The 23,622-nt window shown below is 39.1% G+C and overlaps 46 non-coding genes and 5 pseudogenes across 46 annotated transcripts; all 51 read right to left on the bottom strand.

The window, feature by feature from the left end:
* Window positions 1–96: 96 nt before the first annotated feature.
* Window positions 97–215, bottom strand: LOC146035062 (5S ribosomal RNA). Its single transcript, XR_014460465.1, has one exon. It is a non-coding gene; the product is annotated as a 5S ribosomal RNA (ribosomal RNA).
* A 344-nt stretch (window positions 216–559) lies between these two features.
* Window positions 560–678, bottom strand: LOC146033393 (5S ribosomal RNA). Its single transcript, XR_014458803.1, has one exon. It is a non-coding gene; the product is annotated as a 5S ribosomal RNA (ribosomal RNA).
* A 345-nt stretch (window positions 679–1,023) lies between these two features.
* LOC146030261 (5S ribosomal RNA) lies at window positions 1,024–1,142 on the bottom strand. Its single transcript, XR_014455760.1, has one exon. It is a non-coding gene; the product is annotated as a 5S ribosomal RNA (ribosomal RNA).
* Window positions 1,143–1,485: 343 nt separating this feature from the next.
* LOC146034018 (5S ribosomal RNA) lies at window positions 1,486–1,604 on the bottom strand. The gene has a single exon (XR_014459424.1). It is a non-coding gene; the product is annotated as a 5S ribosomal RNA (ribosomal RNA).
* Window positions 1,605–1,950: 346 nt separating this feature from the next.
* LOC146031124 (5S ribosomal RNA) lies at window positions 1,951–2,069 on the bottom strand. Its single transcript, XR_014456599.1, has one exon. It is a non-coding gene; the product is annotated as a 5S ribosomal RNA (ribosomal RNA).
* A 345-nt stretch (window positions 2,070–2,414) lies between these two features.
* On the bottom strand, window positions 2,415–2,533 carry LOC146032658 (5S ribosomal RNA). The gene has a single exon (XR_014458083.1). It is a non-coding gene; the product is annotated as a 5S ribosomal RNA (ribosomal RNA).
* Window positions 2,534–2,878: 345 nt separating this feature from the next.
* Window positions 2,879–2,997, bottom strand: LOC146034017 (5S ribosomal RNA). Its single transcript, XR_014459423.1, has one exon. It is a non-coding gene; the product is annotated as a 5S ribosomal RNA (ribosomal RNA).
* Window positions 2,998–3,343: 346 nt separating this feature from the next.
* On the bottom strand, window positions 3,344–3,462 carry LOC146031122 (5S ribosomal RNA). The gene has a single exon (XR_014456597.1). It is a non-coding gene; the product is annotated as a 5S ribosomal RNA (ribosomal RNA).
* A 345-nt stretch (window positions 3,463–3,807) lies between these two features.
* Window positions 3,808–3,926, bottom strand: LOC146032657 (5S ribosomal RNA). Its single transcript, XR_014458082.1, has one exon. It is a non-coding gene; the product is annotated as a 5S ribosomal RNA (ribosomal RNA).
* Window positions 3,927–4,272: 346 nt separating this feature from the next.
* On the bottom strand, window positions 4,273–4,391 carry LOC146034143 (5S ribosomal RNA). The gene has a single exon (XR_014459550.1). It is a non-coding gene; the product is annotated as a 5S ribosomal RNA (ribosomal RNA).
* Window positions 4,392–4,736: 345 nt separating this feature from the next.
* Window positions 4,737–4,855, bottom strand: LOC146032656 (5S ribosomal RNA). The gene has a single exon (XR_014458081.1). It is a non-coding gene; the product is annotated as a 5S ribosomal RNA (ribosomal RNA).
* A 346-nt stretch (window positions 4,856–5,201) lies between these two features.
* LOC146032414 (5S ribosomal RNA) lies at window positions 5,202–5,320 on the bottom strand. Its single transcript, XR_014457850.1, has one exon. It is a non-coding gene; the product is annotated as a 5S ribosomal RNA (ribosomal RNA).
* Window positions 5,321–5,661: 341 nt separating this feature from the next.
* Window positions 5,662–5,780, bottom strand: LOC146028957 (5S ribosomal RNA; annotated as a pseudogene).
* A 342-nt stretch (window positions 5,781–6,122) lies between these two features.
* On the bottom strand, window positions 6,123–6,241 carry LOC146028067 (5S ribosomal RNA; annotated as a pseudogene).
* A 346-nt stretch (window positions 6,242–6,587) lies between these two features.
* Window positions 6,588–6,706, bottom strand: LOC146034288 (5S ribosomal RNA). Its single transcript, XR_014459695.1, has one exon. It is a non-coding gene; the product is annotated as a 5S ribosomal RNA (ribosomal RNA).
* Window positions 6,707–7,062: 356 nt separating this feature from the next.
* LOC146034287 (5S ribosomal RNA) lies at window positions 7,063–7,181 on the bottom strand. Its single transcript, XR_014459694.1, has one exon. It is a non-coding gene; the product is annotated as a 5S ribosomal RNA (ribosomal RNA).
* Window positions 7,182–7,526: 345 nt separating this feature from the next.
* On the bottom strand, window positions 7,527–7,645 carry LOC146027381 (5S ribosomal RNA). Its single transcript, XR_014454784.1, has one exon. It is a non-coding gene; the product is annotated as a 5S ribosomal RNA (ribosomal RNA).
* Window positions 7,646–7,988: 343 nt separating this feature from the next.
* Window positions 7,989–8,107, bottom strand: LOC146033378 (5S ribosomal RNA). The gene has a single exon (XR_014458787.1). It is a non-coding gene; the product is annotated as a 5S ribosomal RNA (ribosomal RNA).
* Window positions 8,108–8,453: 346 nt separating this feature from the next.
* Window positions 8,454–8,572, bottom strand: LOC146034286 (5S ribosomal RNA). Its single transcript, XR_014459693.1, has one exon. It is a non-coding gene; the product is annotated as a 5S ribosomal RNA (ribosomal RNA).
* Window positions 8,573–8,917: 345 nt separating this feature from the next.
* Window positions 8,918–9,036, bottom strand: LOC146027380 (5S ribosomal RNA). The gene has a single exon (XR_014454783.1). It is a non-coding gene; the product is annotated as a 5S ribosomal RNA (ribosomal RNA).
* A 343-nt stretch (window positions 9,037–9,379) lies between these two features.
* LOC146033376 (5S ribosomal RNA) lies at window positions 9,380–9,498 on the bottom strand. The gene has a single exon (XR_014458785.1). It is a non-coding gene; the product is annotated as a 5S ribosomal RNA (ribosomal RNA).
* Window positions 9,499–9,844: 346 nt separating this feature from the next.
* On the bottom strand, window positions 9,845–9,963 carry LOC146034284 (5S ribosomal RNA). The gene has a single exon (XR_014459690.1). It is a non-coding gene; the product is annotated as a 5S ribosomal RNA (ribosomal RNA).
* Window positions 9,964–10,309: 346 nt separating this feature from the next.
* On the bottom strand, window positions 10,310–10,428 carry LOC146033648 (5S ribosomal RNA). The gene has a single exon (XR_014459058.1). It is a non-coding gene; the product is annotated as a 5S ribosomal RNA (ribosomal RNA).
* Window positions 10,429–10,773: 345 nt separating this feature from the next.
* LOC146034662 (5S ribosomal RNA) lies at window positions 10,774–10,892 on the bottom strand. The gene has a single exon (XR_014460067.1). It is a non-coding gene; the product is annotated as a 5S ribosomal RNA (ribosomal RNA).
* Window positions 10,893–11,238: 346 nt separating this feature from the next.
* LOC146031215 (5S ribosomal RNA) lies at window positions 11,239–11,357 on the bottom strand. Its single transcript, XR_014456686.1, has one exon. It is a non-coding gene; the product is annotated as a 5S ribosomal RNA (ribosomal RNA).
* A 345-nt stretch (window positions 11,358–11,702) lies between these two features.
* Window positions 11,703–11,821, bottom strand: LOC146028038 (5S ribosomal RNA; annotated as a pseudogene).
* Window positions 11,822–12,163: 342 nt separating this feature from the next.
* Window positions 12,164–12,282, bottom strand: LOC146027341 (5S ribosomal RNA). The gene has a single exon (XR_014454745.1). It is a non-coding gene; the product is annotated as a 5S ribosomal RNA (ribosomal RNA).
* A 346-nt stretch (window positions 12,283–12,628) lies between these two features.
* On the bottom strand, window positions 12,629–12,764 carry LOC146029490 (5S ribosomal RNA; annotated as a pseudogene).
* A 343-nt stretch (window positions 12,765–13,107) lies between these two features.
* LOC146033865 (5S ribosomal RNA) lies at window positions 13,108–13,226 on the bottom strand. Its single transcript, XR_014459274.1, has one exon. It is a non-coding gene; the product is annotated as a 5S ribosomal RNA (ribosomal RNA).
* A 342-nt stretch (window positions 13,227–13,568) lies between these two features.
* Window positions 13,569–13,687, bottom strand: LOC146033375 (5S ribosomal RNA). Its single transcript, XR_014458784.1, has one exon. It is a non-coding gene; the product is annotated as a 5S ribosomal RNA (ribosomal RNA).
* Window positions 13,688–14,033: 346 nt separating this feature from the next.
* LOC146034283 (5S ribosomal RNA) lies at window positions 14,034–14,152 on the bottom strand. Its single transcript, XR_014459689.1, has one exon. It is a non-coding gene; the product is annotated as a 5S ribosomal RNA (ribosomal RNA).
* Window positions 14,153–14,498: 346 nt separating this feature from the next.
* LOC146027338 (5S ribosomal RNA) lies at window positions 14,499–14,617 on the bottom strand. Its single transcript, XR_014454742.1, has one exon. It is a non-coding gene; the product is annotated as a 5S ribosomal RNA (ribosomal RNA).
* Window positions 14,618–14,954: 337 nt separating this feature from the next.
* LOC146033374 (5S ribosomal RNA) lies at window positions 14,955–15,073 on the bottom strand. Its single transcript, XR_014458783.1, has one exon. It is a non-coding gene; the product is annotated as a 5S ribosomal RNA (ribosomal RNA).
* A 346-nt stretch (window positions 15,074–15,419) lies between these two features.
* Window positions 15,420–15,538, bottom strand: LOC146034282 (5S ribosomal RNA). The gene has a single exon (XR_014459688.1). It is a non-coding gene; the product is annotated as a 5S ribosomal RNA (ribosomal RNA).
* A 345-nt stretch (window positions 15,539–15,883) lies between these two features.
* LOC146033647 (5S ribosomal RNA) lies at window positions 15,884–16,002 on the bottom strand. Its single transcript, XR_014459057.1, has one exon. It is a non-coding gene; the product is annotated as a 5S ribosomal RNA (ribosomal RNA).
* A 346-nt stretch (window positions 16,003–16,348) lies between these two features.
* On the bottom strand, window positions 16,349–16,467 carry LOC146027805 (5S ribosomal RNA; annotated as a pseudogene).
* A 345-nt stretch (window positions 16,468–16,812) lies between these two features.
* LOC146032655 (5S ribosomal RNA) lies at window positions 16,813–16,931 on the bottom strand. The gene has a single exon (XR_014458080.1). It is a non-coding gene; the product is annotated as a 5S ribosomal RNA (ribosomal RNA).
* Window positions 16,932–17,276: 345 nt separating this feature from the next.
* Window positions 17,277–17,395, bottom strand: LOC146032268 (5S ribosomal RNA). Its single transcript, XR_014457710.1, has one exon. It is a non-coding gene; the product is annotated as a 5S ribosomal RNA (ribosomal RNA).
* A 343-nt stretch (window positions 17,396–17,738) lies between these two features.
* On the bottom strand, window positions 17,739–17,857 carry LOC146034737 (5S ribosomal RNA). Its single transcript, XR_014460141.1, has one exon. It is a non-coding gene; the product is annotated as a 5S ribosomal RNA (ribosomal RNA).
* Window positions 17,858–18,199: 342 nt separating this feature from the next.
* Window positions 18,200–18,318, bottom strand: LOC146034884 (5S ribosomal RNA). Its single transcript, XR_014460288.1, has one exon. It is a non-coding gene; the product is annotated as a 5S ribosomal RNA (ribosomal RNA).
* Window positions 18,319–18,664: 346 nt separating this feature from the next.
* LOC146030260 (5S ribosomal RNA) lies at window positions 18,665–18,783 on the bottom strand. Its single transcript, XR_014455759.1, has one exon. It is a non-coding gene; the product is annotated as a 5S ribosomal RNA (ribosomal RNA).
* A 344-nt stretch (window positions 18,784–19,127) lies between these two features.
* Window positions 19,128–19,246, bottom strand: LOC146031849 (5S ribosomal RNA). Its single transcript, XR_014457302.1, has one exon. It is a non-coding gene; the product is annotated as a 5S ribosomal RNA (ribosomal RNA).
* Window positions 19,247–19,591: 345 nt separating this feature from the next.
* Window positions 19,592–19,710, bottom strand: LOC146030443 (5S ribosomal RNA). Its single transcript, XR_014455937.1, has one exon. It is a non-coding gene; the product is annotated as a 5S ribosomal RNA (ribosomal RNA).
* Window positions 19,711–20,054: 344 nt separating this feature from the next.
* On the bottom strand, window positions 20,055–20,173 carry LOC146033935 (5S ribosomal RNA). The gene has a single exon (XR_014459344.1). It is a non-coding gene; the product is annotated as a 5S ribosomal RNA (ribosomal RNA).
* A 346-nt stretch (window positions 20,174–20,519) lies between these two features.
* Window positions 20,520–20,638, bottom strand: LOC146034935 (5S ribosomal RNA). The gene has a single exon (XR_014460339.1). It is a non-coding gene; the product is annotated as a 5S ribosomal RNA (ribosomal RNA).
* Window positions 20,639–20,981: 343 nt separating this feature from the next.
* Window positions 20,982–21,100, bottom strand: LOC146035060 (5S ribosomal RNA). The gene has a single exon (XR_014460464.1). It is a non-coding gene; the product is annotated as a 5S ribosomal RNA (ribosomal RNA).
* Window positions 21,101–21,444: 344 nt separating this feature from the next.
* On the bottom strand, window positions 21,445–21,563 carry LOC146033392 (5S ribosomal RNA). The gene has a single exon (XR_014458802.1). It is a non-coding gene; the product is annotated as a 5S ribosomal RNA (ribosomal RNA).
* Window positions 21,564–21,908: 345 nt separating this feature from the next.
* LOC146030259 (5S ribosomal RNA) lies at window positions 21,909–22,027 on the bottom strand. The gene has a single exon (XR_014455758.1). It is a non-coding gene; the product is annotated as a 5S ribosomal RNA (ribosomal RNA).
* A 343-nt stretch (window positions 22,028–22,370) lies between these two features.
* LOC146034014 (5S ribosomal RNA) lies at window positions 22,371–22,489 on the bottom strand. Its single transcript, XR_014459421.1, has one exon. It is a non-coding gene; the product is annotated as a 5S ribosomal RNA (ribosomal RNA).
* A 346-nt stretch (window positions 22,490–22,835) lies between these two features.
* LOC146031790 (5S ribosomal RNA) lies at window positions 22,836–22,954 on the bottom strand. Its single transcript, XR_014457244.1, has one exon. It is a non-coding gene; the product is annotated as a 5S ribosomal RNA (ribosomal RNA).
* A 345-nt stretch (window positions 22,955–23,299) lies between these two features.
* On the bottom strand, window positions 23,300–23,418 carry LOC146027748 (5S ribosomal RNA). Its single transcript, XR_014455134.1, has one exon. It is a non-coding gene; the product is annotated as a 5S ribosomal RNA (ribosomal RNA).
* Window positions 23,419–23,622: the final 204 nt, after the last annotated feature.

The raw sequence follows: 23,622 nt of genomic DNA, 5'->3' as shown, positions 1-23,622 counted from the left end.
TGTTTGACCTCTCCCAAATGTCTGTACTGGCATTAAAAAGAAGTTTCCAATTTAAATAGCTAGAGAATAAAAACAATTTGCCAGTAATGGGAAAAAAACATACAGCACCTGGTGTTCCCATGTGGTCTCCCACCCAAGTACTAACCAGGCCCATCACTGCTTAGCTTCCAAGATCAGACAAGTTTGGGCGTATCCAATGTGGTATGGCTGTAAGTGAGACACAGGCACTTTTTGCCATCTTCTACTTCTATAACCAGGTAAGGTAATAAAAAAGTTTCGTAACTGTTTTGGCTTACTAAAAAAAATCATGTGTTGGTAATGTAAAAAGACCTACAGGACATAATATTAGCAGGTGGTCTCAAATTAAACTACTAAAGAGGCTCAACACTGTTTAGCTGCCAAAAGCAGTTGGAATTGGGCCTAAACAGTGTGGTAAGTCTTTAGGTGATGGCTATTGTGTCTGTTTGACCTCTCCCAAATGTCTTTATTGGCAATAAAAAGAAAAAGTTTCCAATTTAAATAGCTAGAGAATAAAAACAATTTGCCATTAATGGGAAAAAACCTACAGCACCTGGTGATCCCATGTGGTCTCCCACCCAAGTACTAACCAGGCCCAACACTGCTTAGCTTCCAAGATCAGACGAGATTGGGCGTATCCAATGTGGTATGGCTGTAGATGAGATACAGGCACTTTTTTGCCCTCTTCTACTTCTATAACCATGTAAGCTAATAAAAAAGGTTCCTGACTATATTGGCTTACTGAAAAAAATCATATGTTGGTAATGTAAAAAGACCTACAGGACATAATATTAGCAGGTGGTCTCAAATTAAATTACTAAAGGGGCTCAACACTGTTTAGCTGCCAAAAGCAGTTGGAATTGGGCCGAAACAGTGTGGTAAGTCTTTAGGTGATGGTTATTGTGTCTGTTTGACCTCTCCCAAATGTCTGTATTGGTAATAAAAAGAAAAAGTTTCCAATTTAAATAGCTAGAGAATAAAAACAATTTGCCCAGTAATGGGAAAAACCTACAGCACCTGGTGTTCCCATGTGGTCTCCCACCCAAGTACTAACCAGGCCCAACACTGCTTAGCTTCCAAGATCAGACGAGATTGGGCGTATCCAATGTGGTATGGCTGTAGGTGAGATATAGGCTCTTTTTTGCCCTCTTCTACTTCTTTTACCGGGTAAGCTAATAAAAAAGGTTCCTAACTATATTGGCTTACTGAAAAAAATCATGTGTTGGTAATGTAAAAAGACCTACAGGACATAATATTAGCAGGTGGTCTCAAATTAAACTACTAAAGAGGCTCAACACTGTTTAGCTTCCAAAAGCAGTTGGAATTGGTCCGAAACAGTGTGGTAAGTTTTTAGTTGATGGCTATTGTGTCTGTTTGACCTCTCCCAAATGTCTGTACTAGCAATAAAAAAAAAGTTTCCAATTTAAATAGCTAGAGAATAAAAACAATTTGCCAGTAATGGGAAAAAACATACAGCACCTGGTGTTCCCATGTGGTCTCCCACCCAAGTACTAACCAGGCCCATCACTGCTTAGCTTCCAAGATCAGACAAGATTGGGCGTATCCAATGTGGTATGGCTGTAAGTGAGACACAGGCACTTTTTTGCCCTCTTCTACTTCTATAACCAGGTAAGGTAATAAAAAAGTTTCGTAACTGTTTTGGCTTACTGAAAAAAATCATGTGTTGGTAATGTAAAAAGACCTACAGGACATAATATTAGCAGGTGGTCTCAAATTAAACTACTAAAGAGGCTCAACACTGTTTAGCTGCCAAAAGCAGTTGGAATTGGGCCGAAACAGTGTGGTAAGTCTTTAGGTGATGGTTATTGTGTGTGTTTGACCTCTCCCAAATGTCTGTATTGGTAATAAAAAGAAAAAGTTTCCAATTTAAATAGCTAGAGAATAAAAACAATTTGCCCAATAATGGGAAAAAACCTACAGCACCTGGTGTTCCCATGTGGTCTCCCACCCAAGTACTAACCAGGCCCAACACTGCTTAACTTCCAAGATCAGGCGAGATTGGGCGTATCCAATGTGGTATGGCTGTAGGTGAGATACAGGCTCTTTTTTTCCCTCTTCTACTTCTATAACCAGGTAAGCTAATAAAAACGGTTTCTAACTATATTGGCTTACTGAAAAAAATCATGTGTTGGTAATGTAAAAAGACCTACAGGACATAATATTAGCACGTGGTCTCAAATTAAACTACTAAAGAGGCTCAACACTGTTTAGCTGCCAAAAGCAGTTGGAATTGGGCCTAAACAGTGTGGTAAGTCTTTAGGTGATGGCTATTGTGTCTGTTTGACCTCTCCCAAATGTCTGTATTGGCAATAAAAAGAAAAAGTTTCCAATTTAAATAGCTAGAGAATAAAAACAATTTGCCAGTAATGGGAAAAAACCTACAGCACCTGGTGATCCCATGTGGTCTCCCACCCAAGTACTAACCAGGCCCAACACTGCTTAGCTTCCAAGATCAGACGAGATTGGGCGTATCCAATGTGGTATGGCTGTAGGTGAGATACAGGCACTTTTTTGCCCTCTTCTACTTCTATAACCATGTAAGCTAATAAAAAAGGTTCCTGACTATATTGGCTTACTGAAAAAAATCATATGTTGGTAATGTAAAAAGACCTACAGGACATAATATTAGCAGGTGGTCTCAAATTAAACTACTAAAGAGGCTCAACACTGTTTAGCTGCCAAAAGCAGTTGGAATTGGGCCGAAACATTGTGGTAAGTCTTTAGGTGATGGTTATTGTGTCTGTTTGACCTCTCCCAAATGTCTGTATTGGTAATAAAAAGAAAAAGTTTCCAATTTAAATAGCTAGAGAATAAAAACAATTTGCCAGTAATGGGAAAAAACATACAGCACCTGGTGTTCCCATGTGGTCTCCCACCCAAGTACTAACCAGGCCCATCACTGCTTAGCTTCCAAGATCAGACAAGATTGGGCGTATCCAATGTGGTATGGCTGTAAGTGAGACACAGGCACTTTTTTGCCCTCTTCTACTTCTATAACCAGGTAAGGTAATAAAAAAGTTTCGTAACTGTTTTGGCTTACTGAAAAAAATCATGTGTTGGTAATGTAAAAAGACCTACAGGACATAATATTAGCAGGTGGTCTCAAATTAAACTACTAAAGAGGCTCAACACTGTTTAGCTGCCAAAAGCAGTTGGAATTGGGCCGAAACAGTGTGGTAAGTCTTTAGGTGATGGTTATTGTGTGTGTTTGACCTCTCCCAAATGTCTGTATTGGTAATAAAAAGAAAAAGTTTCCAATTTAAATAGCTAGAGAATAAAAACAATTTGCCCAATAATGGGAAAAAACCTACAGCACCTGGTGTTCCCATGTGGTCTCCCACCCAAGTACTAACCAGGCCCAACACTGCTTAACTTCCAAGATCAGGCGAGATTGGGCGTATCCAATGTGGTATGGCTGTAGGTGAGATACAGGCACTTTTTTTCCCTCTTCTACTTCTATAACCAGGTAAGCTAATAAAAACGGTTTCTAACTATATTGGCTTACTGAAAAAAATCATGTGTTGGTAATGTAAAAAGACCTACAGGACATAATATTAGCACGTGGTCTCAAATTAAACTACTAAAGAGGCTCAACACTGTTTAGCTGCCAAAAGCAGTTGGAATTGGGCCTAAACAGTGTGGTAAGTCTTTAGGTGATGGCTATTGTGTCTGTTTGACCTCTCCCAAATGTCTGTATTGGCAATAAAAAGAAAAAGTTTCCAATTTAAATAGCTAGAGAATAAAAACAATTTGCCAGTAATGGGAAAAAACCTACAGCACCTGGTGATCCCATGTGGTCTCCCACCCAAGTACTAACCAGGCCCAACACTGCTTAGCTTCCAAGATCAGACGAGATTGGGCGTATCCAATGTGGTATGGCTGTAGGTGAGATACAGGCACTTTTTTGCCCTCTTCTACTTCTATAACCATGTAAGCTAATAAAAAAGGTTCCTGACTATATTGGCTTACTGAAAAAAATCATATGTTGGTAATGTAAAAAGACCTACAGGACATAATATTAGCAGGTGGTCTCAAATTAAACTACTAAAGAGGCTCAACACTGTTTAGCTGCCAAAAGCAGTTGGAATTGGGCCGAAACATTGTGGTAAGTCTTTAGGTGATGGTTATTGTGTCTGTTTGACCTCTCCCAAATGTCTGTATTGGTAATAAAAAGAAAAAGTTTCCAATTTAAATAGCTAGAGAATAAAAACAATTTGCCCAGTAATGGGAAAAAACCTACAGCACCTGGTGTTCCCATGTGGTCTCCCACCCAAGTACTAACCAGGCCCAACACTGCTTAGATTCCAAGATCAGGCGAGATTGGGCGTATCCAATGTGGTATGGCTGTAGGTGAGATACAGGCACTTTTTTTCCCTCTTCTACTTCTATAACCAGGTAAGCTAATAAAAACGGTTTCTAACTATATTGGCTTACTGAAAAAAATCATGTGTTGGTAATGTAAAAAGACCTACAGGACATAATATTAGCACGTGGTCTCAAATTAAACTACTAAAGAGGCTCAACACTGTTTAGCTGCCAAAAGCAGTTGGAATTGGGCCTAAACAGTGTGGTAAGTCTTTAGGTGATGGCTATTGTGTCTGTTTGACCTCTCCCAAATGTCTGTATTGGCAATAAAAAGAAAAAGTTTCCAATTTAAATAGCTAGAGAATAAAAACAATTTGCCAGTAATGGGAAAAAACCTACAGCACCTGGTGATCCCATGTGGTCTCCCACCCAAGTACTAACCAGGCCCAACACTGCTTAGCTTCCAAGATCAGACGAGATTGGGCGTATCCAATGTGGTATGGCTGTAGGTGAGATACAGGCACTTTTTTGCCCTCTTCTACTTCTATAACCATGTAAGCTAATAAAAAAGGTTCCTGACTATATTGGCTTACTGAAAAAAATCATATGTTGGTAATGTAAAAAGACCTACAGGACATAATATTAGCAGGTGGTCTCAAATTAAACTACTAAAGAGGCTCAACACTGTTTAGCTGCCAAAAGCAGTTGGAATTGGGCCGAAACATTGTGGTAAGTCTTTAGGTGATGGTTATTGTGTCTGTTTGACCTCTCCCAAATGTCTGTATTGGTAATAAAAAGAAAAAGTTTCCAATTTAAATAGCTAGAGAATAAAAACAATTTGCCCAGTAATGGGAAAAAACCTACAGCACCTGGTGTTCCCATGTGGTCTCCCACCCAAGTACTAACCAGGCCCAACACTGCTTAGATTCCAAGATCAGACGAGATTGGGCGTATCCAATGTGGTATGGCTGTAGGTGAGATACAGAGTCTTTTTTGCCCTCTTCTACTTCTATAACCAGGTAAGCTAATAAAAAAGGTTCCTAACTATATTGGCTTACTGAAAAAAATCATGTGTTGGTAATGTAAAAAGACCTACAGGACATAATATTAGCAGGTGGTCTCAAATTAAACTACTAAAGAGGCTCAACACTGTTTAGCTTCCAAAAGCAGTTGGAATTGGTCCGAAACAGTGTGGTAAGTTTTTAGTTGATTGCTATTGTGTCTGTTTGACCTCTCCCAAATGTCTGTACTAGCAATAAAAAAAGTTTCCAATTTAAATAGCTAGAGAATAAAAACAATTTGCCAGTAATGGGAAAAAACATACAGCACCTGGTGATCCCATGTGGTCTCCCACCCAAGTACTAACCAGGCCCATCACTGCTTAGCTTCCAAGATCAGACAAGTTTGGGCGTATCTAATGTGGTATGGCTGTAAGTGAGACACAGGCACTTTTTTGCCCTCTTCTACTTCTATTACCAGGTAAGCTAATAAAAAAGGTTCCTAACTATATTGGCTTACTGAAAAAAATCATGTGTTGGTAATGTAAAAAGACCTACAGGACATAATATTAGCAGGTGGTCTCAAATTAAACTACTAAAGAGGCTCAACACTGTTTAGCTTCCAAAAGCAGTTGGAATTGGTCCGAAACAGTGTGGTAAGTTTTTAGTTGATGGCTATTGTGTCTGTTTGACCTCTCCCAAATGTCTGTACTAGCAATAAAAAAAAATTTCCAATTTAAATAGCTAGAGAATAAAAACAATTTGCCAGTAATGGAAAAACACCTACAGCACCTGGTGATCCCATGTGGTCTCCCACCCAAATACTAACCAGGCCCAGCACTGCTTAGCTTCCAAGATCAGACAAGATTGGGCGTATCCAATGTGGTATGGCTGTAGGTGAGATACAGGCACTTTTTTGCCCTCTTCTACTTCTATAACCAGGTAAGCTAATAAAAAAGGTTCCTAACTATATTGGCTTACTGAAAAAAATCATGTGCTGGTAATGTAAAAAGACCTACAGGACATAATATTAGCAGGTGGTCTCAAATTAAACTACTAAAGAGGCTCAACACTGTTTAGCTGCCAAAAGCAGTTGGAATTGGGCCTAAACAGTGTGGTAAGTCTTTAGGTGATGGCTATTGTGTCTGTTTGACCTCTCCCAAATGTCTGTATTGGCAATAAAAAGAAAAAGTTTCCAATTTAAATAGCTAGAGAATAAAAACAATTTGCCAGTAATGGGAAAAAAACCTACAGCACCTGGTGATTCCATGTGGTCTCCCACCCAAGTACTAACCAGGCCCAACACTGCTTAGCTTCCAAGATCAGACGAGATTGGGCGTATCCAATGTGGTATGGCTGTAGGTGAGATACAGGCACTTTTTTGCCCTCTTCTACTTCTATAACCATGTAAGCTAATAAAAACGGTTCCTGACTATATTGGCTTACTGAAAAAAATCATATGTTGGTAATGTAAAAAGACCTACAGGACATAATATTAGCAGGTGGTCTCAAATTAAACTACTAAAGAGGGCAAAAAAGTGCCCTCTGTTTAACACTGTTTAGCTGCCAAAAGCAGTTGGAATTGGGCCGAAACGAGTCTTTAGGTGATGGTTATTGTGTCTGTTTGACCTCTCCCAAATGTCTGTATTGGCAATAAAAAGAAAAAGTTTCCAATTTAAATAGCTAGAGAATAAAAACAATTTGCCAGTAATGGGAAAAAAACCTACAGCACCTGGTGATTCCATGTGGTCTCCCACCCAAGTACTAACCAGGCCCAACACTGCTTAGCTTCCAAGATCAGACGAGATTGGGCGTATCCAATGTGGTATGGCTGTAGGTGAGATGCAGGCACTTTTTTGCCCTCTTCTACTTCTATAACCATGTAAGCTAATAAAAACGGTTCCTGACTATATTGGCTTTCTGAAAAAAATCATATGTTGGTAATGTAAAAAGACCTACAGGACATAATATTAGCAGGTGGTCTCAAATTAAACTACTAAAGAGGCTCAACACTGTTTAGCTTCCAAAAGCAGTTGGAATTGGTCCGAAACAGTGTGGTAAGTTTTTAGTTGATTGCTATTGTGTCTGTTTGACCTCTCCCAAATGTCTGTACTAGCAATAAAAAAAAAAGTTTCCAATTTAAATAGCTAGAGAATAAAAACAATTTGCCAGTAATGGGAAAAAAACATACAGCACCTGGTGTTCCCATGTGGTCTCCCACCCAAGTATTAACCAGGCCCATCACTGCTTAGCTTCCAAGATCAGACGAGATTGGGCGTATCTAATGTGGTATGGCTGTAAGTGAGACACAGGCACTTTTTTGCCCTCTTCTACTTCTATTACCAGGTAAGCTAATAAAAAAGGTTCCTAACTATATTGGCTTACTGAAAAAAATCATGTGTTGGTAATGTAAAAAGACCTACAGGACATAATATTAGCAGGTGGTCTCAAATTAAACTACTAAAGAGGCTCAACACTGTTTAGCTTCCAAAAGCAGTTGGAATTGGTCCGAAACAGAGTGGTAAGTTTTTAGTTGATGGCTATTGTGTCTGTTTGACCTCTCCCAAATGTCTGTACTAGCAATAAAAATTTTTTTTCCAATTTAAATAGCTAGAGAATAAAAACAATTTGCCAGTAATGGAAAAACACCTACAGCACCTGGTGATCCCATGTGGTCTCCCACCCAAGTACTAACCAGGCCCAACACTGCTTAGCTTCCAAGATCAGACGAGATTGGGCGTATCCAATGTGGTATGGCTGTAGGTGAGATACAGGCACTTTTTTGCCCTTTTCTACTTCTATAACCAGGTAAGCTAATAAAAAAGGTTCCTAACTATATTGGCTTACTGAAAAAAATCATGTGTTGGTAATGTAAAAAGACCTACAGGACATAATATTAGCAGGTGGTCTCAAATTAAACTACTAAAGAGGCTCAACACTGTTTAGCTGCCAAAAGCAGTTGGAATTGGGCCTAAACAGTGTGGTAAGTCTTTAGGTGATGGCTATTGTGTCTGTTTGACCTCTCCCAAATGTCTGTATTGGCAATAAAAAGAAAAAGTTTCCAATTTAAATAGCTAGAGAATAAAAACAATTTGCCAGTAATGGGAAAAAAACCTACAGCACCTGGTGATTCCATGTGGTCTCCCACCCAAGTACTAACCAGGCCCAACACTGCTTAGCTTCCAAGATCAGACGAGATTGGGCGTATCCAATGTGGTATGGCTGTAGGTGAGATGCAGGCACTTTTTTGCCCTCTTCTACTTCTATAACCATGTAAGCTAATAAAAACGGTTCCTGACTATATTGGCTTTCTGAAAAAAATCATATGTTGGTAATGTAAAAAGACCTACAGGACATAATATTAGCAGGTGGTCTCAAATTAAACTACTAAAGAGGCTCAACACTGTTTAGCTTCCAAAAGCAGTTGGAATTGGTCCGAAACAGTGTGGTAAGTTTTTAGTTGATTGCTATTGTGTCTGTTTGACCTCTCCCAAATGTCTGTACTAGCAATAAAAAAAAAAGTTTCCAATTTAAATAGCTAGAGAATAAAAACAATTTGCCAGTAATGGGAAAAAAACATACAGCACCTGGTGTTCCCATGTGGTCTCCCACCCAAGTATTAACCAGGCCCATCACTGCTTAGCTTCCAAGATCAGACGAGATTGGGCGTATCTAATGTGGTATGGCTGTAAGTGAGACACAGGCACTTTTTTGCCCTCTTCTACTTCTATTACCAGGTAAGCTAATAAAAAAGGTTCCTAACTATATTGGCTTACTGAAAAAAATCATGTGTTGGTAATGTAAAAAGACCTACAGGACATAATATTAGCAGGTGGTCTCAAATTAAACTACTAAAGAGGCTCAACACTGTTTAGCTTCCAAAAGCAGTTGGAATTGGTCCGAAACAGAGTGGTAAGTTTTTAGTTGATGGCTATTGTGTCTGTTTGACCTCTCCCAAATGTCTGTACTAGCAATAAAAAATTTTTTTCCAATTTAAATAGCTAGAGAATAAAAACAATTTGCCAGTAATGGAAAAACACCTACAGCACCTGGTGATCCCATGTGGTCTCCCACCCAAGTACTAACCAGGCCCAACACTGCTTAGCTTCCAAGATCAGACGAGATTGGGCGTATCCAATGTGGTATGGCTGTAGGTGAGATACAGGCACTTTTTTGCCCTTTTCTACTTCTATAACCAGGTAAGCTAATAAAAAAGGTTCCTAACTATATTGGCTTACTGAAAAAAATCATGTGTTGGTAATGTAAAAAGACCTACAGGACATAATATTAGCAGGTGGTCTCAAATTAAACTACTAAAGAGGCTCAACACTGTTTAGCTGCCAAAAGCAGTTGGAATTGGGCCTAAACAGTGTGGTAAGTCTTTAGGTGATGGCTATTGTGTCTGTTTGACCTCTCCCAAATGTCTGTATTGGCAATAAAAAGAAAAAGTTTCCAATTTAAATAGCTAGAGAATAAAAACAATTTGCCAGTAATGGGAAAAAAACCTACAGCACCTGGTGATTCCATGTGGTCTCCCACCCAAGTACTAACCAGGCCCAACACTGCTTAGCTTCCAAGATCAGACGAGATTGGGCGTATCCAATGTGGTATGGCTGTAGGTGAGATACAGGCACTTTTTTGCCCTCTTCTACTTCTATAACCATGTAAGCTAATAAAAACGGTTCCTGACTATATTGGCTTACTGAAAAAAATCATATGTTGGTAATGTAAAAAGACCTACAGGACATAATATTAGCAGGTGGTCTCAAATTAAACTACTAAAGAGGCTCAACACTGTTTAGCTGCCAAAAGCAGTTGGAATTGGGCCAAAACAGTGTGGTAAGTCTTTAGGTGATGGTTATTGTGTCTGTTTGACCTCTCCCAAATGTCTGTATTGGTAATAAAAAGAAAAAGTTTCCAATTTAAATAGCTAGAGAATAAAAACAATTTGCCCAGTAATGGGAAAAAACCTACAGCACCTGGTGTTCCCATGTGGTCTCCCACCCAAGTAATAACCAGGCCCAACACTGATTAGCTTCCAAGATCAGACGAGATTGGGCGTATCCAATGTGGTATGGCTGTAGGTGAGACACAGGCTCTTTTTTGCCCTCTTCTACTTCTATAACCAGGTAAGCTAATAAAAAAAGGTTCCTAACTATATTGGCTTACTGAAAAAAATCATGTGTTGGTAATGTAAAAAGACCTACAGGACATAATATTAGCAGGTGGTCTCAAATTAAACTACTAAAGAGGCTCAACACTGTTTAGCTTCCAAAAGCAGTTGGAATTGGTCCGAAACAGTGTGGTAAGTTTTTAGGTGATGGCTATTGTGTCTGTTTGACCTCTCCCAGATGTCTGTATTGGCAATAAAAAAAAAAGTTTCTAATTTAAATAGCTAGAGAATAAAAACAATTTGCCAGTAATGGGAAAAAACCTACAGCACCTGGTGTTTCCATGTGGTCTCCCACCCAAGTACTAACCAGGCCCAACACTGCTTAGCATCCAAGATCAGACGAGATTGGGCGTATCCAATGTGGTAAGGCTGTAGGTGAGATACAGGCACTTTTTTGCCCTCTTCTACTTCTATAACCATGTAAGCTAATAAAAAAGGTTCCTAACTATATTGGCTTACTGAAAAAAATCATGTGTTGGTAATGTAAAAAGACCTACATGACATAATATTAGCAGGTGGTCTCAAATTAAACTACTAAAGAGGCTCAACACTGTTTAGCTGCCAAAAGCAGTTGGAATTGGGCCTAAACAGTGTGGTAAGTCTATAGGTGATGGCTATTGTGTCTGTTTGACCTCTCCCAAATGTCTGTATTGGTAATAAAAAGAAAAAGTTTCCAATTTAAATAGCTAGAGAATAAAAAAAATTTGCCCAGTAATGGGAAAAAACCTACAGCACCTGGTGTTCCCATGTGGACTCCCACCCAAGTACTAACCAGGCCCAACACTGCTTAGCTTCCAAGATCGGACGAGATTGGGCGTATACAATGTGGTATGGCTGTAGGTGAGATACAGGCACTTTTTTTCCCTCTTCTACTTCAATAACCAGGTAAGCTAATAAAAAAGGTTCCTAACTATATTGGCTTACTGAAAAAAATCATGTGTTGGTAATGTAAAAAGACCTACAGGACATAATATTAGCAGGTGGTCTCAAATTAAACTACTAAAGAGGCTCAACACTGTTTAGCTGCCAAAAGCAGTTGGAATTGGGCCGAAACAGTGTGGTAAGTCTTTAGCTGATGGCTATTGTGTCTGTTTGACCTCTCCCAAATGTCTGTTTTGGCAATGAAAAGAAAAAGTTTCCAATTTAAATAGCTAGAGAATAAAAACAATTTGCAAGTAATGGGAAAAAACATACAGTACCTGGTGTTCCCATGTGGTCTCCCACCCAAGTACTAACCAGGCCCATCACTGCTTAGCTTCCAAGATCAGACAAGATTGGGCGTATCTAATGTGGTATGGCTGTAAGTGAGACACAGGCACTTTTTTGCCCTCTTCTACTTCTATTACCAGGTAAGCTAATAAAAAAGGTTCCTAACTATATTGGCTTACTGAAAAAAATCATGTGTTATTAATGTAAAAAGACCTACAGGACATAATATTAGCAGGTGGTCTCAAATTAAACTACTAAAGAGGCTCAACACTGTTTAGCTTCCAAAAGCAGTTGGAATTGGTCCGAAACAGTGTGGTAAGTTTTTAGTTGATGGCTATTGTGTCTGTTTGACCTCTCCCAAATTTCTGTACTAGCAATAAAACATTTTTTCCAATTTAAATAGCTAGAGAATAAAAACAATTTGCCAGTAATGGAAAAACGCCTACAGCACCTGTTGATCCCATGTGGTCTCCCACCCAAGTACTAACCAGGCCCAACACTGCTTAGCTTCCAAGATCAGACGAGATTGGGCGTATCCAATGTGGTATGGCTGTAGGTGAAATACAGGCACTTTTTTGCCCTCTTCTACTTCTATAACCATGTAAGCTAATAAAAAAGGTTCCTGACTATATTGGCTTACTGAAAAAAATCATATGTTGGTAATGTAAAAAGACCTACAGGACATAATATTAGCAGGTGGTCTCAAATTAAACTACTAAAGATTCTCAACACTGTTTAGCTGCCAAATGCAGTTGGAATTGGGCCGAAACAGTGTGGTAAGTCTTTAGGTGATGGTTATTGTGTCTGTTTGACCTCTCCCAAATGTCTGTATTGGTAATAAAAAGAAAAAGTTTCCAATTTAAATAGCTAGAGAATAAAAACAATTTGCCCAGTAATGGGAAAAACCCTACAGCACCTGGTGTTCCCATGTGGTCTCCCACCCAAGTACTAACCAGGCCCAAGTACTAACCAGGCCCAACACTGCTTAGCTTCCAAGATCAGACGAGATTGGGCGTATCCAATGTGGTACGGCTGTAGGTGAAATACAAAGTCTTTTTTGCCCTCTTCTACTTCTATAACCAGGTAAGCTAATAAAAAAGGTTCCTAACTATATTGGCTTACTGAAAAAAATCATGTGTTGGTAATGTAAAAAGACCTACAGGACATAATATTAGCAGGTGGTCTCAAATTAAACTACTAAAGAGGCTCAACACTGTTTAGCTTCCAAAAGCAGTTGGAATTGGTCCGAAACAGTGTGGTAAGTTTTTAGTTGATTGCTATTGTGTCTGTTTGACCTCTCCCAAATGTCTGTACTAGCAATAAAAAAAAAGTTTCCAATTTAAATAGCTAGAGAATAAAAACAATTTGCCAGTAATGGGAAAAAACATACAGCACCTGGTGTTCCCATGTGGTCTCCCACCCAAGTACTAACCAGGCCCATCACTGCTTAGCTTCCAAGATCAGACGAGATTGGGCGTATCTAATGTGGTATGGCTGTAAGTGAGACACAGGCACTTTTTTGCCCTCTTCTACTTCTATTACCAGGTAAGCTAATAAAAAAGGTTCCTAACTATATTGGCTTACTGAAAAAAATCATGTGTTGGTAATGTAAAAAGACCTACAGGACATAATATTAGCAGGTGGTCTCAAATTAAACTACTAAAGAGGCTCAACACTGTTTAGCTTCCAAAAGCAGTTGGAATTGGTCCGAAACAGTGTGGTAAGTTTTTAGTTGATGGCTATTGTGTCTGTTTGACCTCTCCCAAATGTCTGTACTAGCAATAAAAAAAAAATTCCAATTTAAATAGCTAGAGAATAAAAACAATTTGCCAGTAATGGAAAAACACCTACAGCACCTGGTGATCCCATGTGGTCTCCCACCCAAGTACTAACCAGGCCCAACACTGCTTAGCTTCCAAGATCAGACGAGATTGGGCGTATCCAATGTGGTATGGCTGTAGGTGAGATACAGGCACTTTTTTGCCCTCTTCTACTTCTATAACCAGGTAAGCTAATAAAAAAGGTTCCTAACTATATTGGCTTACTGAAAAAAATCATGTGTTGGTAATGTAAAAAGACCTACAGGACATAATATTAGCAGGTGGTCTCAAATTAAACTACTAAAGAGGCTCAACACTGTTTAGCTGCCAAAAGCAGTTGGAATTGGGCCTAAACAGTGTGGTAAGTCTTTAGGTGATGGCTATTGTGTCTGTTTGACCTCTCCCAAATGTCTGTATTGGCAATAAAAAGAAAAAGTTTCCAATTTAAATAGCTAGAGAATAAAAACAATGTGCCAGTAATGGGAAAAAAACCTACAGCACCTGGTGATTCCATGTGGTCTCCCACCCAAGTACTAACCAGGCCCAACACTGCTTAGCTTCCAAGATCAGACGAGATTGGGCGTATCCAATGTGGTATGGCTGTAGGTGAGATACAGGCACTTTTTTGCCCTCTTCTACTTCTATAACCATGTAAGCTAATAAAAACGGTTCCTGACTATATTGGCTTACTGAAAAAAATCATATGTTGGTAATGTAAAAAGACCTACAGGACATAATATTAGCAGGTGGTCTCAAATTAAACTACTAAAGAGGCTCAACACTGTTTAGCTGCCAAAAGCAGTTGGAATTGGGCCAAAACAGTGTGGTAAGTCTTTAGGTGATGGTTATTGTGTCTGTTTGACCTCTCCCAAATGTCTGTATTGGTAATAAAAAGAAAAAGTTTCCAATTTAAATAGCTAGAGAATAAAAACAATTTGCCCAGTAATGGGAAAAAACCTACAGCACCTGGTGTTCCCATGTGGTCTCCCACCCAAGTAATAACCAGGCCCAACACTGATTATCTTCCAAGATTAGACGAGATTGGGTGTATCCAATGTGGTATGGCTGTAGGTGAGACACAGGCACTTTTTTGCCCTCTTCTACTTCTATAACCAGGTAAGCTAATAAACAAAGGTTCCTAACTATATTGGCTTACTGAAAAAAATCATGTGTTGGTAATGTAAAAAGACCTACAGGACATAATATTAGCAGGTGGTCTCAAATTAAACTACTAAAAACACTGTTTAGCTTCCAAAAGCAGTTGGAATTGGTCCGAAACAGTGTGGTAAGTTTTTAGTTGATGGCTATTGTGTCTGTTTGACCTCTCCCAAATGTCTGTACTAGCAATAAAAAAAAAGTTTCCAATTTAAATAGCTAGAGAATAAAAACAATTTGCCAGTAATGGAAAAACACCTACAGCACCTGGTGATCCCATGTGGTCTCCCACCCAAGTACTAACCAGGCCCAACACTGCTTAGCTTCCAAGATCAGACGAGATTGGGCGTATCCAATGTGGTATGGCTGTAGGTGAGATACAGGCACTTTTTTGCCCTCTTCTACTTCTATAACCAGGTAAGCTAATAAAAAAGGTTCCTAACTATATTGGCTTACTGAAAAAAATCATGTGTTGGTAATGTAAAAAGACCTACAGGACATAATATTAGCAGGTGGTCTCAAATTAAACTACTAAAGAGGCTCAACACTGTTTAGCTGCCAAAAGCAGTTGGAATTGGGCCTAAACAGTGTGGTAAGTCTTTAGGTGATGGCTATTGTGTCTGTTTGACCTCTCCCAAATGTCTGTATTGGCAATAAAAAGAAAAAGTTTCCAATTTAAATAGCTAGAGAATAAAAACAATTTGCCAGTAATGGGAAAAAAACCTACAGCACCTGGTGATTCCATGTGGTCTCCCACCCAAGTACTAACCAGGCCCAACACTGCTTAGCTTCCAAGATCAGACGAGATTGGGCGTATCCAATGTGGTATGGCTGTAGGTGAGATACAGGCACTTTTTTGCCCTCTTCTACTTCTATAACCATGTAAGCTAATAAAAACGGTTCCTGACTATATTGGCTTACTGAAAAAAATCATATGTTGGTAATGTAAAAAGACCTACAGGACATAATATTAGCAGGTTGTCTCAAATTAAACTACTAAAGAGGCTCAACACTGTTTAGCTGCCAAAAGCAGTTGGAATTGGGCCAAAACAGTGTGGTAAGTCTTTAGGTGATGGTTATTGTGTCTGTTTGACCTCTCCCAAATGTCTGTATTGGTAATAAAAAGAAAAGTTTCCAATTTAAATAGCTAGAGAATAAAAACAATTTGCCCAGTAATGGGAAAAAACCTACAGCACCTGGTGTTCCCATGTGGTCTCCCACCCAAGTAATAACCAGGCCCAACACTGATTAGCTTCCAAGATCAGACGAGATTGGGCGTATCCAATGTGGTATGGCTGTAGGTGAGACACAGCCTCTTTTTTGCCCTCTTCTACTTCTATAACCAGGTAAGCTAATAAAAAAAGGTTCCTAACTATATTGGCTTACTGAAAAAAATCATGTGTTGGTAATGTAAAAAGACCTACAGGACATAATATTAGCAGGTGGTCTCAAATTAAACTACTAAAGAGGCTCAACACTGTTTAGCTTCCAAAAGCAGTTGGAATTGGTCCGAAACAGTGTGGTAAGTTTTTAGGTGATGGCTATTGTGTCTGTTTGGCCTCTCCCAAATGTCTGTTTTGGCAATGAAAAGAAAAAGTTTTCAATTTAAATAGCTAGAGAATAAAAACAATTTGCCAGTAATGGGAAAAAACCTACAGCACTTGGTGTTTCCATGTGGTCTCCCACCCAAGTACTAACCAAGCCCAACACTGCTTAGCTTGCAAGATCAGACAAGATTGGGCGTATCCAATGTGGTATGGCTGTAGGTGAGATACAGGCACTTTTTTGCCCTCTTCTACTTCTATAACCAGGTAAGCTAATAAAAAAGGTTCCTGACTATATTGGCTTACTGAAAAAAATCATGTGTTGGTAATGTAAAAAGACCTACAGGACATAATATTAGCAGGTGGTCTCAAATTAAACTACTAAAGAGGCTCAACACTGTTTAGCTGCCAAAAGCAGTTGGAATTGGGCCTAAACAGTGTGGTAAGTCTTTAGGTGATGGCTATTGTGTCTGTTTGACCTCTCCCAAATGTCTGTATTGGCAATAAAAAGAAAAAGTTTCCAATTTAAATAGCTAGAGAATAAAAACAATTTGCCAGTAATGGGAAAAAACCTACAGCACCTGGTGATCCCATGTGGTCTCCCACCCAAGTACTAACCAGGCCCAACACTGCTTAGCTTCCAAGATCAGACGAGATTGGGCGTATCCAATGTGGTATGGCTGTAGGTGAGATACAGGCACTTTTTTGCCCTCTTCTACTTCTATAACCATGTAAGCTAATAAAAAAGGTTCCTGACTATATTGGCTTACTGAAAAAAATCATATGTTGGTTATGTAAAAAGACCTACAGGACATAATATTAGCAGGTGGTCTCAAATTAAATTACTAAAGGGGCTCAACACTGTTTAGCTGCCAAAAGCAGTTGGAATTGGGCCGAAACAGTGTGGTAAGTCTTTAGGTGATGGTTATTGTGTCTGTTTGACCTCTCCCAAATGTCTGTATTGGTAATAAAAAGAAAAAGTTTCCAATTTAAATAGCTAGAGAATAAAAACAATTTGCCCAGTAATGGGAAAAACCTACAGCACCTGGTGTTCCCATGTGGTCTCCCACCCAAGTACTAACCAGGCCCAACACTGCTTAGCTTCCAAGATCAGACGAGAATGGGCGTATCCAATGTGGTATGGCTGTAGGTGAGATATAGGCTCTTTTTTGCCCTCTTCTACTTCTATTACCAGGTAAGCTAATAAAAAAGGTTCCTAACTATATTGGCTTACTGAAAAAAATCATGTGTTGGTAATGTAAAAAGACCTACAGGACATAATATTAGCAGGTGGTCTCAAATTAAACTACTAAAGAGGCTCAACACTGTTTAGCTTCCAAAAGCAGTTGGAATTGGTCCGAAACAGTGTGGTAAGTTTTTAGTTGATTGCTAATGTGTCTGTTTGACCTCTCCCAAATGTCTGTACTAGCAATAAAAAAAAAGTTTCCAATTTAAATAGCTAAAGAATAAAAACAATTTGCCAGTAATGGGAAAAAAAATACAGCACCTGGTGTTCCCATGTGGTCTCCCACCCAAGTACTAACCAGGCCCATCACTGCTTAGCTTCCAAGATCAGACGAGATTGGGCGTATCTAATGTGGTATGGCTGTAAGTGAGACAAAGGCACTTTTTTGCCCTCTTCTACTTCTATTAACAGATAAGCTAATAAAAAAGGTTCCTAACTATATTGGCTTACTGAAAAAAATCATGTGTTGGTAATGTAAAAAGACCTACAGGACATAATATTAGCAGGTGGTCTCAAATTAAACTACTAAAGAGGCTCAACACTGTTTAGCTTCCAAAAGCAGTTGGAATTGGTCCGAAACAGTGTGGTAAGTTTTTAGTTGATTGCTATTGTGTCTGTTTGACCTCTCCCAAATGTCTGTACTAGCAATAAATTTTTTTTTCCAATTTAAACAGCTAGAGAATAAAAACAATTTGCCAGTAATGGAAAAACACCTACAGCACCTGGTGATCCCATGTGGTCTCCCACCCAAGTACTAACCAGGCCCAACACTGCTTAGCTTCCAAGATCAGACAAGATTGGGCGTATCCAATGTGGTATGGCTGTAGGTGAGATACAGGCACTTTTTTGCCCTCTTCTACTTCTATAACCATGTAAGCTAATAAAAACGGTTCCTGACTATATTGGCTTACTGAAAAAAATCATATGTTGGTAATGTAAAAAGACCTACAGGACATAATATTAGCAGGTGGTCTCAAATTAAACTACTAAAGAGGCTCAACACTGTTTAGCTGCCAAAAGCAGTTGGAATTGGGCCAAAACAGTGTGGTAAGTCTTTAGGTGATGGTTATTGTGTCTGTTTGACCTCTCCCAAATGTCTGTATTGGTAATAGAAAGAAAAAGTTTCCAATTTAAATAGCTAGAGAATAAAAACAATTTGCCCAGTAATGGGAAAAAACCTACAGCACCTGGTGTTCCCATGTGGTCTCCCACCCAAGTACTAACCAGGCCCAACACTGCTTAGCTTCCAAGATCAGACGAGATTGGGCGTATCCAATGTGGTATGGCTGTAGGTGAGACACAGGCTCTTTTTTGCCCTCTTCTACTTCTATAACCAGGTAAGTTAATAAAAAAAGGTTCCTAACTATATTGGCTTACTGAAAAAAATCATATGTTGGTAATGTAAAAAGACCTACAGGACATAATATTAGCAGGTGGTCTCAAATTAAACTACTAAAGAGGCTCAACACTGTTTAGCTTCCAAAAGCAGTTGGAATTGGTCCGAAACAGTGTGGTAAGTTTTTAGGTGATGGCTATTGTGTCTGTTTGACCTCTCCCAGATGTCTGTATTGGCAATAAAAAAAAAGTTTCCAATTTAAATAGCTAGAGAATAAAAACAATTTGCCAGTAATGGGAAAAAACCTACAGCACCTGGTGTTTCCATGTGGTCTCCCACCCAAGTACTAACCAGGCCCAACACTGCTTAGCTTCCAAGATCAGACGAGATTGGGCGTATCCAATGTGGTATGGCTGTAGGTGAGATACAGGCACTTTTTTGCCCTCTTCTACTTCTATAACCATGTAAGCTAATAAAAAAGGTTCCTAACTATATTGGCTTACTGAAAAAAATCATGTATTGGTAATGTAAAAAGACCTACATGACATAATATTAGCAGGTGGTCTCAAATTAAACTACTAAAGAGGCTCAACACTGTTTAGCTGCCAAAAGCAGTTGGAATTGGGCCTAAACAGTGTGGTAAGTCTTTAGGTGATGGCTATTGTGTCTGTTTGACCTCTCCCAAATGTCTGTATTGGTAATAAAAAGAAAAGTTTCCAATTTAAATAGCTAGAGAATAAAAACAATTTGCCCAGTAATGGGAAAAAACCTACAGCACCTGGTGTTCCCATGTGGTCGCCCACCCAAGTACTAACCAGGCCCAACACTGCTTAGCTTCCAAGATCGGACGAGATTGGGCGTATACAATGTGGTATGGCTGTAGGTGAGATACAGGCACTTTTTTTCCCTCTTCTACTTCAATAACCAGGTAAGCTAATAATAGGGTTCCTAACTATATTGGCTTACTGAAAAAAATCATGTGTTGGTAATGTAAAAAGACCTACAGGACATAATATTAGCAGGTGGTCTCAAATTAAACTACTAAAGAGGCTCAACACTGTTTAGCTGCCAAAAGCAGTTGGAATTGTGCCGAAACAGTGTGGTAAGTCTTTAGCTGATGGCTATTGTGTCTGTTTGACCTCTCCCAAATGTCTGTTTTGGCAATGAAAAGAAAAAGTTTTCAATTTAAATAGCTAGAGAATAAAAACAATTTGCCAGTAATGGGAAAAAACCTACAGCACTTGGTGTTTCCATGTGGTCTCCCACCCAAGTACTAACCAGGCCCAACACTGCTTAGCTTCCAAGATCAGACGAGATTGGGCGTATCCAATGTGGTATGGCTGTAGGTGAGATACAGGCACTTTTTTGCCCTCTTCTACTACTATAACCAGGTAAGCTAATAAAAATGGTTCCTAACTATATTGGCTTACTGAAAAAAATCATGTGTTGGTAATGTAAAAAGACCTACAGGACATAATATTAGCAGGTGGTCTCAAATTAAACTACTAAAGAGGCTCAACACTGTTTAGCTGCCAAAAGCAGTTGGAATTGGGCCTAAACAGTGTGGTAAGTCTTTAGGTGATGGCTATTGTGTCTGTTTGACCTCTCCCAAATGTCTTTATTGGCAATAAAAAGAAAAAGTTTCCAATTTAAATAGCTAGAGAATAAAAACAATTTGCCAGTAATGGGAAAAAAACCTACAGCACCTGGTGATCCCATGTGGTCTCCCACCCAAGTACTAACCAGGCCCAACACTGCTTAGCTTCCAAGATCAGACGAGATTGGGCATATCCAATGTGGTATGGCTGTAGCTGAGATACAGGCACTTTTTTGCCCTCTTCTACTTCTATAACCAGGAAAGCTAATAAAAAAATTTCCTAACTGTTTTGGCTTACTGAAAAAAAATCATGTGTTGGTAATGTAAAAAGACCTACAGGACATGATATAAGCATATGGTCTCAAATTAAACTACTAAAGAGGCTCAACAATGTTTAGCTGCCAAAAGCAGTTGGAATTTGGCCTAAACAGTGTGGTAAGTTTTTAGGTGATGGCTATTGTGTCTGTTTGACCTCTCCCAAATGTCTGTACTGGCATTAAAAAGAAGTTTCCAATTTAAATAGCTAGAGAATAAAAACAATTTGCCAGTAATGGGAAAAAACATACAGCACCTGGTGTTCCCATGTGGTCTCCCACCCAAGTACTAACCAGGCCCATCACTGCTTAGCTTCCAAGATCAGACAAGTTTGGGCGTATCCAATGTGGTATGGCTGTAAGTGAGACACAGGCACTTTTTGCCATCTTCTACTTCTATAACCAGGTAAGGTAATAAAAAAGTTTCGTAACTGTTTTGGCTTACTAAAAAAAATCATGTGTTGGTAATGTAAAAAGACCTACAGGACATAATATTAGCAGGTGGTCTCAAATTAAACTACTAAAGAGGCTCAACACTGTTTAGCTGCCAAAAGCAGTTGGAATTGGGCCTAAACAGTGTGGTAAGTCTTTAGGTGATGGCTATTGTGTCTGTTTGACCTCTCCCAAATGTCTTTATAGGCAATAAAAAGAAAAAGTTTCCAATTTAAATAGCTAGAGAATAAAAACAATTTGCCATTAATGGGAAAAAACCTACAGCACCTGGTGATCCCATGTGGTCTCCCACCCAAGTACTAACCAGGCCCAACACTGCTTAGCTTCCAAGATCAGACGAGATTGGGCGTATCCAATGTGGTATGGCTGTAGATGAGATACAGGCACTTTTTTGCCCTCTTCTACTTCTATAACCATGTAAGCTAATAAAAAAGGTTCCTGACTATATTGGCTTACTGAAAAAAATCATATGTTGGTAATGTAAAAAGACCTACAGGACATAATATTAGCAGGTGGTCTCAAATTAAATTACTAAAGGGGCTCAACACTGTTTAGCTGCCAAAAGCAGTTGGAATTGGGCCGAAACAGTGTGGTAAGTCTTTAGGTGATGGTTATTGTGTCTGTTTGACCTCTCCCAAATGTCTGTATTGGTAATAAAAAGAAAAAGTTTCCAATTTAAATAGCTAGAGAATAAAAACAATTTGCCCAGTAATGGGAAAAACCTACAGCACCTGGTGTTCCCATGTGGTCTCCCACCCAAGTACTAACCAGGCCCAACACTGCTTAGCTTCCAAGATCAGACGAGATTGGGCGTATCCAATGTGGTATGGCTGTAGGTGAGATATAGGCTCTTTTTTGCCCTCTTCTACTTCTTTTACCAGGTAAGCTAATAAAAAAGGTTCCTAACTATATTGGCTTACTGAAAAAAATCATGTGTTGGTAATGTAAAAAGACCTACAGGACATAATATTAGCAGGTGGTCTCAAATTAAACTACTAAAGAGGCTCAACACTGTTTAGCTTCCAAAAGCAGTTGGAATTGGTCCGAAACAGTGTGGTAAGTTTTTAGTTGATGGCTATTGTGTCTGTTTGACCTCTCCCAAATGTCTGTACTAGCAATAAAAAAAAAGTTTCCAATTTAAATAGCTAGAGAATAAAAACAATTTGCCAGTAATGGGAAAAAACATACAGCACCTGGTGTTCCCATGTGGTCTCCCACCCAAGTACTAACCAGGCCCATCACTGCTTAGCTTCCAAGATCAGACAAGATTGGGCGTATCCAATGTGGTATGGCTGTAAGTAAGACACAGGCACTTTTTTGCCCTCTTCTACTTCTATAACCAGGTAAGGTAATAAAAAAGTTTCGTAACTGTTTTGGCTTACTGAAAAAAATCATGTGTTGGTAATGTAAAAAGACCTACAGGACATAATATTAGCAGGTGGTCTCAAATTAAACTACTAAAGAGGCTCAACACTGTTTAGCTGCCAAAAGCAGTTGGAATTGGGCCGAAACAGTGTGGTAAGTCTTTAGGTGATGGTTATTGTGTGTGTTTGACCTCTCCCAAATGTCTGTATTGGTAATAAAAAGAAAAAGTTTCCAATTTAAATAGCTAGAGAATAAAAACAATTTGCCCAATAATGGGAAAAAACCTACAGCACCTGGTGTTCCCATGTGGTCTCCCACCCAAGTACTAACCAGGCCCAACACTGCTTAGCTTCCAAGATCAGGCGAGATTGGGCGTATCCAATGTGGTATGGCTGTAGGTGAGATACAGGCTCTTTTTTTCCCTCTTCTACTTCTATAACCAGGTAAGCTAATAAAAACGGTTTCTAACTATATTGGCTTACTGAAAAAAATCATGTGTTGGTAATGTAAAAAGACCTACAGGACATAATATTAGCACGTGGTCTCAAATTAAACTACTAAAGAGGCTCAACACTGTTTAGCTGCCAAAAGCAGTTGGAATTGGGCCTAAACAGTGTGGTAAGTCTTTAGGTGATGGCTATTGTGTCTGTTTGACCTCTCCCAAATGTCTGTATTGGCAATAAAAAGAAAAAGTTTCCAATTTAAATAGCTAGAGAATAAAAACAATTTGCCAGTAATGGGAAAAAACCTACAGCACCTGGTGATCCCATGTGGTCTCCCACCCAAGTACTAACCAGGCCCAACACTGCTTAGATTCCAAGATCAGACGAGATTGGGCGTATCCAATGTGGTAAGGCTGTAGGTGAGATACAGAGTCTTTTTTGCCCTCTTCTACTTCTATAACCAGGTAAGCTAATAAAAAAGGTTCCTAACTATATTGGCTTACTGAAAAAAATCATGTGTTGGTAATGTAAAAAGACCTACAGGACATAATATTAGCAGGTGGTCTCAAATTAAACTACTAAAGAGGCTCAACACTGTTTAGCTTCCAAAAGCAGTTGGAATTGG

The sequence above is a fragment of the Crinia signifera genome, chromosome 8, assembly GCF_055691185.1.
Source record: "Crinia signifera chromosome 8, ASM5569118v1, whole genome shotgun sequence".
NCBI classification, from domain to species: domain Eukaryota; kingdom Metazoa; phylum Chordata; class Amphibia; order Anura; family Myobatrachidae; genus Crinia; species Crinia signifera.
This window is presented reverse-complemented; position numbering and strand designations above follow the sequence as displayed.